The sequence below is a fragment of the Panthera uncia genome, chromosome X (genome assembly GCF_023721935.1).
Source record: "Panthera uncia isolate 11264 chromosome X, Puncia_PCG_1.0, whole genome shotgun sequence".
NCBI classification, from domain to species: domain Eukaryota; kingdom Metazoa; phylum Chordata; class Mammalia; order Carnivora; family Felidae; genus Panthera; species Panthera uncia.
The window spans coordinates 97,296,563-97,309,528 of NC_064817.1; the positions used below are offsets into that span (position 1 = coordinate 97,296,563).

Below are 12,966 nucleotides of genomic sequence, written 5' to 3' on the forward strand. Positions count from 1 at the left end.
TCCCCTCTTCCCTTCTCCTTACACATTGTAGTAGTATCCAACTGCTCTTAGTTCCCTTAAACATACCACGCCGTTTGATGCCTACATGTTTCTTTGCTTGAGCTTTCTAATGCCTAGAATATTCCTGCACCCACTTGCCAGCATAACTGTATATGTCCTTCCAGATTTAGATTGGGGTCACATGGGAACCATATCTGAGCTCCTTTTTCCTAGTTAAGAGCCACTTCTCTGTGCCCTGGGGCTTCCTATGCATATTTATGCCAGTGTACTTTCAGTATACTCAATTGTGTAATTGCTTGGGTGACACCTTCACTGTACTGTAAAACTCATTTGCACGGGTGTGTGTGTGTGTGTGTGTGTGTGTGTGTGTGTGTGACTGTTTTATGCATCCCCCCCATATTTTATTATGAAAAATTTACAATATACATAATTGTACAGTGATCACCCGTATATCCATCACTTAGATTCTGTCTTTAACATTTTGCTATAATTGCTTTGTCAGATACCATCCATCTAGCCACTGCTCCCTTCTATCCATTGATGACCTTTTTTTTGGTGGGATTTCAAAGTAAGTTGTAGGGGCACCTGAGTGGCTCAGTCAGTTAAGCATCCGACTTCAGCTCAGGTCATGATCTCATGGTTCGTGGGTTCGAGCCCTGCATGGGGCTCTGTGCTGACAGCTCAGAGCCTGGAGCCTGCTTCAGATTCTGTGTCCCCACCCCTCTCTGCCCCTCCCCTGCTCGCTCAGTCGCTGTCTCTCTCTCTCTCTAAAAAATAAATAAACATCAAAGTAAGTTGTAGACATTAGTACCTTTCTACCCCTAAAGACTTCAGCATTATGGTCATTAAATGGAGTTCGTGTTTTATTTTCATCCTTTTTTTACATTTTGAAAATTGTACCTGTTATTTTTATCAGGGCTGTCACAGTGTTAGTATAGAGGTGCTTAGTATTTGAATTGAAATCCTTAATTTTGTGCATTTAACTATAAGTATATTGCACTTGAAAGGAGTGATTTATTAAGGGCTGGAGTAGAGAGAATTTCATAGAACAAGGGTAATTATTATGATTATTAGAATAATTTATAATTTAAAGGCTGAAATAAATGCTAGGTAAATAGAAAAGGGTAATTAGGAAATGGATTTGGGGATAGAGTGGGGAGGAATAGCGAGGTTTGAGAGGATGCCAGGAGCTGATGTTAGAAGCTAGGGTTTTAATTGAGCTTTACAGAATGGTTCTAGGTTGAGCAGAAGAGGGTGGTTATGGTTACAGACTGGAGAAACAGAGATGGGAATGAATAACTTTCATGGAATAATGAGACCAGCATTGTAATTGGGATTATAGGTTTGTTTTCAATAATAAAAACATTAGTTTCTGGTCTTTGCAGGATCTTCTCAAGATTGGGAAGTGGCTTGTGTAACAAGTGCTCAGAGATTATCTTGTATTTTTCTTAAACTCACAGCTTAAAAAATAAACTCTTTTTATCTGATACTTTTTTTCAACTAAGTAAGCTTCTGTCTTGGGTTGTTCAGACTTCAAAAAACAGGCAGCGTCTGGTATTTCCGTAGAATATAGAAATTGGAAGGAGGAAGATCTCAGTGGCAAATGAAGCCTATATGGAATAAACTTCTGGAGATTTACAATCTTGATTAACTTAAATTTGGGCAATATCTTATAGCAAAGACCTATTTCCTTCTTGTGGAAAGAAGAGTGGTGTGGTGACCACCGGTGGCTTCGACTCTGGGAAGCTTCTTAAGGACATTTTGGGGAAGTGCATTGAGGTGTGGGTTTCTGGCATTTGAGTGAGTAAGGTTCAGATGATTAAGTGGCCCAAGGCAGGAAAGGGGAAGTGTGTTTGTTTCTCTTCCCAACTACTCATGCCTTCTCAGTCTCTAAAACTGGGTCGTTTTGTATATTAGAGGTTGCAGATTCTATGGCTTACAGCAGCTTTTCTTAAAGTGTGATATGGACCCATCTGTGTAGGGGATTTATGAATAATACAGATACCTGAGACTTTAATACAGATTTACTGAAGAAGTCTCTTGGTGTGGGTCCTGTGACATTGCATTTTAATAAGCATTTTATATGATTCTTACGCAGTTGGAATTTAAGAGAATCACTCTTATACATAGACTTTTCCATTATTTATTTATTAAGTGATCACCTGTAGATACTATGGTGGGGCTACTGCTCCCCTTCAGAAAAGTACAATTATAGGTGGCAAATGCCTATTTGCTTTATAATATGATTGATGATAAAATGCAGCTGTTGTTGATTTTCTGCTGCTCTAGATTTTGCTAGAGATCATTTTGTGTACACGATTGTAAGGAAACAATCGTTTTTATTGCATGTATTGATCATGGTTTGTAAGATATTTCGGCGTTTTTTCTATGTAATTGTTTTAAACATTTAAATACAGAGGAAGGAAACCAACACCTCTCTTATATTTGAAATGGACTGATTCAGAAGACTTGAAGAGCATAATCTCATTTATCTTCTGAAGATATGGTATGTGAATTAGCCTAACAAGATACCCATCTGTCCCATCTGTTTGTGAAGCAAATGTGCAAAGACAGGTTCAAGCCCCAGATTTTTGCCTCTTACTATCTGTATAACCTTGGGCAAGACTCTTAACCTTTTAAAAAATATTCAGTGTTGATGAATGTTTACAGAGAGTTGATGATGTGTTGTAGGAACCATGTTATGACATTGCTTAAATATTTTGATAAGACTTTTGGTTTTACCATGATGTGAGGGATGTTTTGGGTATGATACAGAAATAACGAGGTGAACAGGAAAAAACCCTTTGCAAACTTTTTTTTAGCATATTTGGTGACAGATAAAATGTGCACATCACAAAAGAAAGTATGTAAGGAGGGTCTGTAGTGCATCCAAGAAGCATGGAGAGTCGTGAGCTAGCTTAAGAGGGGATGGCTGATCTCAAAAATCTCAAGTGCAAACGATAATGTCCTTTGTGGGTGGCAATGGTGAGCAGGGTAGAAGATAAAGCTTTGGTAGACAAGGTTTAGTCAGACTAGGAGAGATGATAGGGTTGTATATAACAACTATTGCATTGCCTGAAAAAGGGCTGTGTATAACAACTGTGGCATTGCATGAGGATGCCATATTAGCAGGAAGTGATCTGTCTGTGGAAGCAGTGGAGAGAATCTGTGGCTTCTCAAGCCTGAAAGACTATCCTGACACTTAAAGAGATTTTTGAAGTTGGCAAGAAAGAGGTCATTAACCTGGTGCAGTCAGTCTTTCTCCACATCCTGTGCCCCTGGCAAGCAGTGATCTGTTTTCTGTCCATAGTTTTTACTTTTCTAGACTGTCATGTAAATGGAATCCTACAATTAATAAGTAGTCTATTGAACCTGGCTCCTTTCAGTTAACATAATGCATTTGAGATTCAGTGGAGTCATGTGTATCAAGTTTGTTCCTTTTTACTACTGGGTAGTATTCCATTGTATGGGTGTAACATAATTTGCTTATCCATTCACCAGTAGGATATTTGGATTGTTTTTCTATTGTTTAGTGATTAATGAATCACTTTGAAGTTTTATACTTTTAGGTTTTTACACTGCCTCTAGCATTCATTTTGAGTTAATTTTTGCATATGGTACGAGGTAATGGATTAAGTAACTTCTTTTGGTATATGGGTACCCAACCTTTGAAAAGGACCTTTCTTCATTGAAATTCCTTGGTAACTTTGTCAAAAGCCAAGTGACCATTTGTGGTGTGGGTCTGTTTCAAGTTTGTAGTTCTGTTGGTCTATCTTGATCACCATTTGCACTGCCTTGATTATTGTATCTTTATATGAAGCAGTGATATAATGTATAGTGGGAGTCCTCCAAATTTGTTGTTTCAAAATTGTTTTGGCTGTTGTAGGGGCGCCTGGGTGGCTCAGTCAGTTAAGTGTCTGACTTCAGCTCAGGTCACGATCTCACGGTTCGTGAGTTTGAGCCCTGCTTCGGGCTCTGTGCTGACAGCTCAGAGCCTGGAACCTGCTTTGGATTCTGTGTCTCCCTCTCTCTCTGCCCCACCCCTGTTTGCACTCTGTCTCTGTCTCTCAAAGATGAATAAACATTAGAAAAAAATTGTTTTGGCTGTTGTAATTCCTTTGCCTTTTCACCTAACACAAACCATGAGACAATGACCTGAGCCGAAATCAAGAGTCAGACACTTAAGGACTGAGCCACCCAGGTGCACCACCCCCCATACTAGGATTTTTGATTAGACTTTTTAAAGTTTTATTTTGGTGTAATACTAGAGTCATAAGAAGTTGCCAAAACAGGAGAGAAGTCCCATGTATTTTTCACTCAGTTTTAACCAGTGGAAACATCTTGCAGAGTGATAATACAATATCGAGACCAGGAAATTGGCATTGGTGCAACCCATAGAGTCTATTTATTTAGATTTTTACAGTTATATGTGCATCCATTTGTGTGACAGTGTGTTTATAATTCTGTCCAGTTTTATCACATGTGTAGATGAATGTAACCATCACCACCAAGATAACAGAACTGTTCCATCATCACAAAGATCCCTCATACTACTTGTTTATAGGTACTTTCATCCCCCTCCCTCACCTTCCTCAATTCTGTCCCTAATCCCTGGCAACCACTAATTTGTTTTCCATAATTGTGTCATTTTGGAGACTATTATAAATGGAAATGATATAGTAAATAACCTGTTGAAATTAGCTTTTTTTGCTCAACATAATTGTCTTGAGTTCTGTCCAAGTTGTTGCATTCCAATAGTTAAGTCCTTTATATTGCTGAGTCATATTCCATGGTACAGATGTACCACAGGTTAACCATCGACTCATTGAAGGAAATTTGAAATTAGTGTTCATGTTAATTTGTATTAGTTTGCTAGGGCTCCCAGTACCAGAAAGTGGGTGGCTTAAACAATGATAATCTATTGTTTTGCAGTTCTGGAGGCTAGATATCCCAGAGCATGGTGTCAGCAGGGTTGGTTCCTTCTGAGGGCTGTGGGAGAGAGTCTGTTCCATGCCTCTTCTCAAACTTCTCATAGTTTTCTGGCAATCTTTGGTGTTTCTTGGTTTATAAAAGCATCACCTTGGTCTCCTCCTTCATCTTTTACATGATGTTCTCACTGTGTGCATGTCTGTCTCAATTCCCTTCCCTATTTTAATTTTTTTAAATTTTCTTTATTTTTAAATGTTTACTTATTTATTTTGAGAAAAAACATAAGTGGGGGAGGGGCAGAGAGCGAGAGGGAGAGAGAATCCCAAGCAGGCTCCACACCATCAGTTCAGAGTCCGAAGCAGATAATTTTTTCTCTTACACTTAAACTCTTAATTTTTAATACCATTACACTTAAACTTTTGATTTTTAATACCATTAACCTGATTACTTATTTGCTATCCTACAGGAAAAAGAAAATAGCTTTGGACGAACATGATCAGTATTCTAACAAATGATAAAACTATTTAAAAATTTTTTTCCTTAACATTAACATTTATTTATTTTTGACAGAGCACGAGTGGGGGGGAGGGGCAGAGAGAGAGGAGGGACACAGAATCCGAAGCAGGCTCCAGGCTCTGAGCTGTCAGCACAGAGCCTCACATGGAGCTCAAACTCACGGACCACAAGATCATGACCTGAGCCAGAGTCGGATGCTTAACTGACTGAGCCACCCAGGCGCTCCACAAATGATAAAACTCTTAAGCAAAGTTTAAATTTTCCTTAGATTTCATTTTGTCTTTGGAATTCATCACACTAAGGATGTTGTGTTGTGTTTTGGAATCTTAGTATAAGCGCTTTCTCTGTATATTTGTGTTATTTATTCAGTGTACAGGATTAAGTTTATTTTTCAAAATTTTTTCAACTTCAGGCATTTCAGAAATTCAGTTTCATGTCTCCAATAGATAATTCATTTTCCTAAATCAGAAGTTAAAATTCAACATAGAAGGGTATACATAGAAGTCTCCAGAGACTCCTGCCTTCTCTATTCTTTGTTTTTTCTTTTTCTTTTCCTTTGGTAAATATTATTTGTTTTTTTTTTTTTTTTTGAGAGAGAGGGCGAGCACAAGTGGGGGAGGGGCAGAGAGCGTATATCAAGCTGACAGTGTGGAGCCTGGTGTGGGGCTTGATCCCATGATCATGACCTGAGCCAAAATCAAGAGTTAGACGCTTAACTGAGGAGTTGGTGCTCCTCTGTTCTTTCTTTCATCCCCTTCCCCTCACAGGCAACTTAAAAAATGTTTCTTGTCAATCCTTCCAGTATTTCCTTCTGGGCAGACAAACACATCCTTGTATACGTTCTTATTTTACTATACTATCTTGAAAGTAGTATACTAGTCAAAATAATTTGTTACATGGGAATGCAAGCTGGTGCAGCCATGGTAGAAAACAGTATGGAGGGTCCTCAAAAAACTAAAAATAGAACTACCCTATGACCCAGCAATTGCACTACTTGGCATTTATCCACGGGATACAGGTGTGCTGTTTCGAAGGGATACATGCACCCCCATGTTTATAGCAGCACTATCAACAGTAGCCAAAGTATGGAAAGAGCCCAAATGTCCATCAATGGATGAACGGATAAAGAAGGTGTGGTATGTATGTATGTATGTATGTGTGTGTATACACACACACACACACACACACACACACACACACACACAATGGGGTATTACTCGGCAATCAAAAAGAATGAAATGTTGCCATTTGCAACTACATGGATGGAACTGGAGGGTATCATTCTAAGTGAAATTAGAGAAAGACAGAAATCATGACTTCACTCATATGAGGGCTTTAAGAGACAAAACAGATGAACATAAGGGAAGGGAAACAAAAATAATACAAAAACAGGAAGGGGGACAAAACAGAAGAGACTCATAAATATGGAGAACAAACTGAGGGTTACGGGAGGGATTGTGGGAGGGGGGATGGGCTAAATGTGTAAGGGGCACTAAGGAATCTACTCCTGAAATTATTGTTTCACTATATGCTAACTAATTTGGATGTAAATTTTAAAAAATAAAAAATAAAATAATTTGTTACAGACATTGATATTAGGTGCCAGACCTAACAGAAGAGTTGTGTTGATGATGTCTTCCATGGTGTGAGAGTTGAATCTGCCATACTGACCTGAACCATTTCATGATCTGTCTGCAAGTTATGATCAACATGAAGTAGTGAGATAGTTTCACTAGTAACTGTGCTAATGATTAATACAACATTGGAGAAATCTGCTTGTTACTATGTAATTTTAGAAAGAAAATGATAGATGAAATATAGTTGAATACCTAGTAAGTGGTTATTGCTAGCCAAAGCAAGTGGTAACAGGAGTAACCTATGTGTGTGGGGGTGCACAATGAGTGGGATATTTGGCAAACATTGGCAGAATAATTTGCAAGAAGCAGTTGAAGAAATCTTTTTCTTGTTTGAAACTTATTAATCAGAAAAGCTGAGCATAATCTCGGATGGTAGAGAGATTGCTTTTCATGATGAAAAGAGTACTTTGAGCACTTTTGCCAAAGTAGTAATAATAGAATAAAATGGGAGATACTTGAATATGAAGAATCTCCTTAGGCATGTTGTTCTCAGATTTTGCTAAATTATTTGGCACTTTTTTTTTTTTTATAAAGTGGATCGTTACACACATGTTTTTCTATTGAAAGTTTTCTTTTTTTTTAATTGTTTTTATTTATTTTTGAGAGAGAGAGAGAGAGAGACAGACAGAGTGTGAGCAGGGGAGGGGCAGAGAGAGAGGAGACACAGAATCCGAAGCAGGCTCCGGGCTCTGAGCTGTCAGCACAGAACCCGACGCGAGGCTTGAACCCACGAACTGTGAGATCATGACCTGAGCTGAAGTCGGACACTCAACCGACTAAGCCACCCAGGCACCCCAAAAGAGTTTTCTAATTGAAAAATTTCTTTCCTTACTAATGACTTCACAGATAAATCATCAGTGCAACAAATTCCGTCTTAAAAGTAAGGGTGCAATAACTATAAACCTCTCCCAATTTAAGATAGTAGTTTCAAGTTCTCTGCAATATAGTATACTTTCAAGTATACCTAATACTTAAAACATTAGTTCTAAGATATATTTTCCTTTAATAACATATCGTTCTTAATATTAAATGTGTACTGAGTCATTATTTTGCTTCCTTTTTTAGCATTTAGATAATCCTTTTAGGGGAAATTTTGTAGGATGCTTTAATATATTTGTGGTGGCTTAGAAATAAGGTGGTCTTTTGGTCTCAGTTGCTGTATGAGTTTAAAAAATTTCCACCATCTTAGAGCTCAGATTGAGAGTTGGTTTTGTTTCCCTCTTTTTCACCATTGGATGGCATACTCAGGTGGATGAAATACACTTACAGGGATATGGGATATAAAGGCACTAAAAATGGAATAGGTTACAGGGCAAAATGTGGGGGCCCTTTGTAATATCTAGTATCAGTAATCTGTATATGTTTAACATTTTAATATCTCTTCTTACTGATCATCTTCATGAGGTATGCTAATGATTAGCTCCCCCCACCAAATTTAATGGAACCACATGCTACATTTTAGGGATCAGTAGTAACTCCTCTAATTCCTAGTATCATCACATGATGCAATTCTAGCATGTTTAGCCCTTGACTGCAGCCTGCTTGATTGCTGCTAGAAGGTTCTTGTCGCTTTTTTCCAGCTTTAAGTTGTGTGCTGTTTTCTTGTGGGAAACTATGAAACTTGTACCATCAAATTTTATAATTAAATTTTTTTTAACATTTATTTATTTTTGAGACAGAGACAGAGCATGAACGGGGGAGGGGCAGAGAGAGAGGGAGACACAGAATTGGAAGCAGACTCCAGGCTCTGAGCCATCAGCCCAGAGCCCGATGCGGGGCTCGAACTCACGGACCGTGAGATCGTGACCTGAGCTGAAGTCGGACGCTCAACCGACTGAGCCACCCAGGCGCCCCTCAAATTTTGAGCAAAGGAGAGAAACATTGAACATTTATTAAATGGGTTTCAATGATCATTTTTATGCTCTGGTTTGTAACTTTAAAAATATAGCTAGGCCTAGCTTACCTTGTTCAGTCTAAGCAAAAAAGTGCTTCCATTTTTTTTTTTTTTTTAGATCTGGATGTTTCTTTGGGTCTTTTGCCATAAAGTTACACAAGCTTTGGTTCATTTTTTACCATATTAAAGAGACAAAAAAATCTGTTTGCTAAAGCCAAATACTTTGAGTGTAGATATAAATTGTTAGTGTCTTATTTATAAAACTACATTTCAAAAGATGTCAATAGTTAAGGTCTGTAGTATGCTTATTCAGTAGAAAGGTGTTCTCAAGTGTCTGGTGATACAATCATATGAGACTGTATGATACAAGAGATGCTTACTTGATAAAAGGTTAAAATTTAATTTTATTGTGGTAAAAAACTTAAAATGTACCATCTTTACCTTTTTTTTTTGTTTAATTCAATTTTTTTTTTTAAAGTTTTATAGAGAGTGCAAGCAAGAGAGAGGGGCAGGGGGCGAGAGAGATAATCTTTTTAAAATTTATTTTTATTTTTTAAGAGAGAGCGCAAGTGCACATGCGTGCGTGATTGTGAGCAGGGGAGAGGCAGAGGGAGAGAGAGGGAAAGAATCCTAGGCAAGGCTCCATACTCAGCGCAGAGCCCCATATGGAGCTCTGTCTCACAGCTGTGGGATCATGACCTGAGCGGAAATCAAGAGTCAGACACTCAACTGACTGAGCCACCTAGCCCCGGCCCCCACCATCTTTACCATTTTTAAGCAGACAGTTCAATTAAATTGACATTGTTGTGTAACAGATTTCTAGAACTTTTTCATCTTGAAACTCTGATTTAATGATACCCATTAAACAACTCTCCTTTTCCTACTCCCTCCACCTCCTGGTAAACACCATTCTACTTTTTGTTTCTTTGGATTTGACTACGTTAGATACCTCATCATGTCAGTAGAATCATACAGTATTTGTCTTTTTGTGACTGACCGGCTTATTTCATTTAGCATAGTGTCTTGGAGGCTCATGCATGTTGTAGCATGTGACAAGATTTCCATCCTTGTTAAGGATGGATAATATTCTATTGTATGTATATACCATATTTTATTTATCTGTTCAGCTGTTGATAGACGTGGGCTGCTTCCATCTCTTGGCTATTGGGAATATTGCTGCTGTGAATGTGGGTATGCAAATACCTGAGAACCAGCTTTCAGTTGTTTTGGATATATACCCGAAAGTGGGGATTGCTGGATCATATGGCAGTTCAGTTAAAAATTTGGGGGGAACCTCCACAGTGTTTTGCATAGCACATGCACGGTTGTACAATCTTAACCAACAGTGCACAAGTGTTCAGTGTTTTACACATCTTTGTGGACACTTGCTTGCATGTGTATTTTGGTTCTAGCCATCCCAGTGAGTATGAAGTGGTATCTCATTGTGGTTTTGATTTGATTTTGATTTAGATCCTTTGCCCATTTTTTATTTGGGTATTTGAATTTTTGTTGTTGAGTTGCAGGAATTCTTTATATATTCTGGATATTAACCTTTTACCAGATACATGATTTGCAAATATTTTCTCCCATTCTGTAGTTTTTCACTCTGTTGGTTGTGTCCTTTGATGTGTAAAATTTTTGATATTGTCTCATTTGTCTGTTTTTGCTTTCGTTACCTGTTTTTGGTCTCCTATCCAAGAAATCATTGCCAAGTTCGGAGCTTTTCCTCTACATTTTCTTGTAGGAATTTTATAGTTTTAGGTCCTACATTTAGGTCTTTAACCTGTTTTTAATGAAATTTTTTTATATGGTGTGAGATAATGAATGGTTCAACTTCACATCTTTTGCGTGTGGATATCCAGTTTCCCCAGCACCATTTGTTGAAGAGACTGTCATTTCCCTATTGAGTGGTCTTCATACTTCTGTCAAAAATAATTTGAACGTGTATGCAAGGGTTTATTTCTGATCTCTCCGTTCTATTCTGTTGGTCTTTATGTCTGTCTGTGTTTATGGTAGTACAACACTGTTTTGATTACTGTAGCTTTGTGATATGTTTTGAAAGCAGGAAGTGTGATTCCTCCAACTTTCTTTTATTCTAAATTGTTTCGGTTATTTGGAGTCCCTTGAATTTTATGATGATTTTTTCTGTTTTCTGGAAAAAAAATGCTCTTGGGATTTTGATAGCAATTTCATTGAATCTGTGGATTGTTTTGGGTAGTATGGACATCTTAAATGATAATACGTCTTCCAATCAATTTACATAGGTATCTTGTGACTTATTTGTGCCTTCTTTAATTTCTTTTTATTTTCTCTAAGACCTTAAGTAATTTCTACACCCAATGTGGGGCTTGAACTCATATCCATGAGACCAAAAGCCACATGCTCCACCGACTGATCCAGTCAGGTGCCCCAAGTGTCCTCTTTAATTTCATCCAGCAATATTTTGTAATTTTCAGTGTATAAGTATTCTACCTCCTTGGTTAGGTTTATTCCTACGAAGTTTTTTCTTTTGATGCAATTGTAAATAAACTTATTTTCTTAGTTTCCCTTATTGGATTGTTCATTGTTGGTGTATAGAAGCAACAACTGATTTTTTTTAAGTTTTTATTTATTTTGAGATAGAGAGACCGTGTGTGTGCACACAAGCGGGAGGGGGCAGAGGGAAGGAGAGACAGAATCCCAAGCAGGCTCTGCACCACCAGCGCAGGGCTAGATGTGGGGCTCAAACGCGTGAACCGTGAGATCATGACCTGATCCGAGATCAAGAGTCTGACCCTTAACCACTGAGACACCCAGGCATGCCGAAGCACAGCTGATTTTGTGTGTTGACTTTGTATCCTGCAGCTTTGCTGAATTTGTTCATTCTAACAGGTGTGTGTGTGTGTGTGTGTGTGTGTGTTTGTGAAATTTTTCGAGTTTTCTACATCCAGGATCATATCTGAAAACAGATAATTTTACTTTTATAATTTGGGTGTCTTTTATTTTTCTTGTTTTTCATTTTCATTAAAATTTTTTAATGTTTATTTATTTTTGAGAAAGATGGAGAAATAGTGAGCAGAGGAGGGGCAGAGAGAGAAGGAGACACAGAATCTGTAGCAGGCTCCAGGCTCTGAGCTGTCAGCACAGAGTCCAGTGTGGGGCTTGAACCCACGAACCGTGAGATCATGACCTGAGCCGATGTCCGATGCTGTCTTTAACCGACTGAGCCACCCAGGTGCCCTTAATTGCTTTTTAAAAAATGTTTATTTTTGAGAGAAAGAAAACAAGTGGGGAAGGGGCAAAGAGAGGAGGACAGAATCTGAAGCAGGTTGCACACTGACCGCAGACAGTCCGATGTGGGGCTAGAACTCATGAACTGTGAGATTATGACCTGAGCCCAGGTCTGACATTTTAACAGTCGGAGCCACCCAGACACGCACCCCTCTTGCTTAATTGTTTTGGGTAGGACTGCTGATACTATGTTGCATAGAAGTGGGGAGAGTGGGCATCCTTGCTTCATTCCTGATCTTTTTCTTTTTTCCAATGTTTATTTTTGAGAGACAGAGACAGAGCATGAGTGGGGGAGGGGCAGAGAGAGAGGGAGACACAGAATCTGAAGAATCTGAAGCAGGCTCCAGGCTCTGAGCTGTTGGCACAGAGCTCGACAGGAGGCTCGAACTGTGAGATCATGACCTGAGTCAAAGTTTGACGCTTATCTGATTGAGCCACTCAGCCCCCCCCCCCCCATTCCTGATCTTAAAGGGAAAGTTTCAGTCTTTAACAGTAAGATATTAGCTGTGGGCTTTTCATTAGTGGCCTTTGTTTTGTTGACTTTCCTTCTATTCCTAGTTTGTTGAGTGTTTTTATCATGAAAATGTGTTGAATTTTATCAAATGCTTTTTCTGCATCAGTTGAGATGATTATGAATTTTTTTGTCCTTCATTCAGTTTGGTGCATTGCAATGATTGATTTTCATATGTTGCACCAGCCTTGCATTCTAGGAATAAATCC

General features: G+C 38.5%; 1 protein-coding gene across 11 annotated transcripts in view; it reads left to right on the forward strand.

The window, feature by feature from the left end:
• The window catches only part of STAG2 (stromal antigen 2), a 152,746-nt gene that overhangs the window by 43,241 nt on the left and 96,539 nt on the right, over window positions 1–12,966 (forward strand). The gene's annotated exons all lie outside the window — the stretch shown is intronic.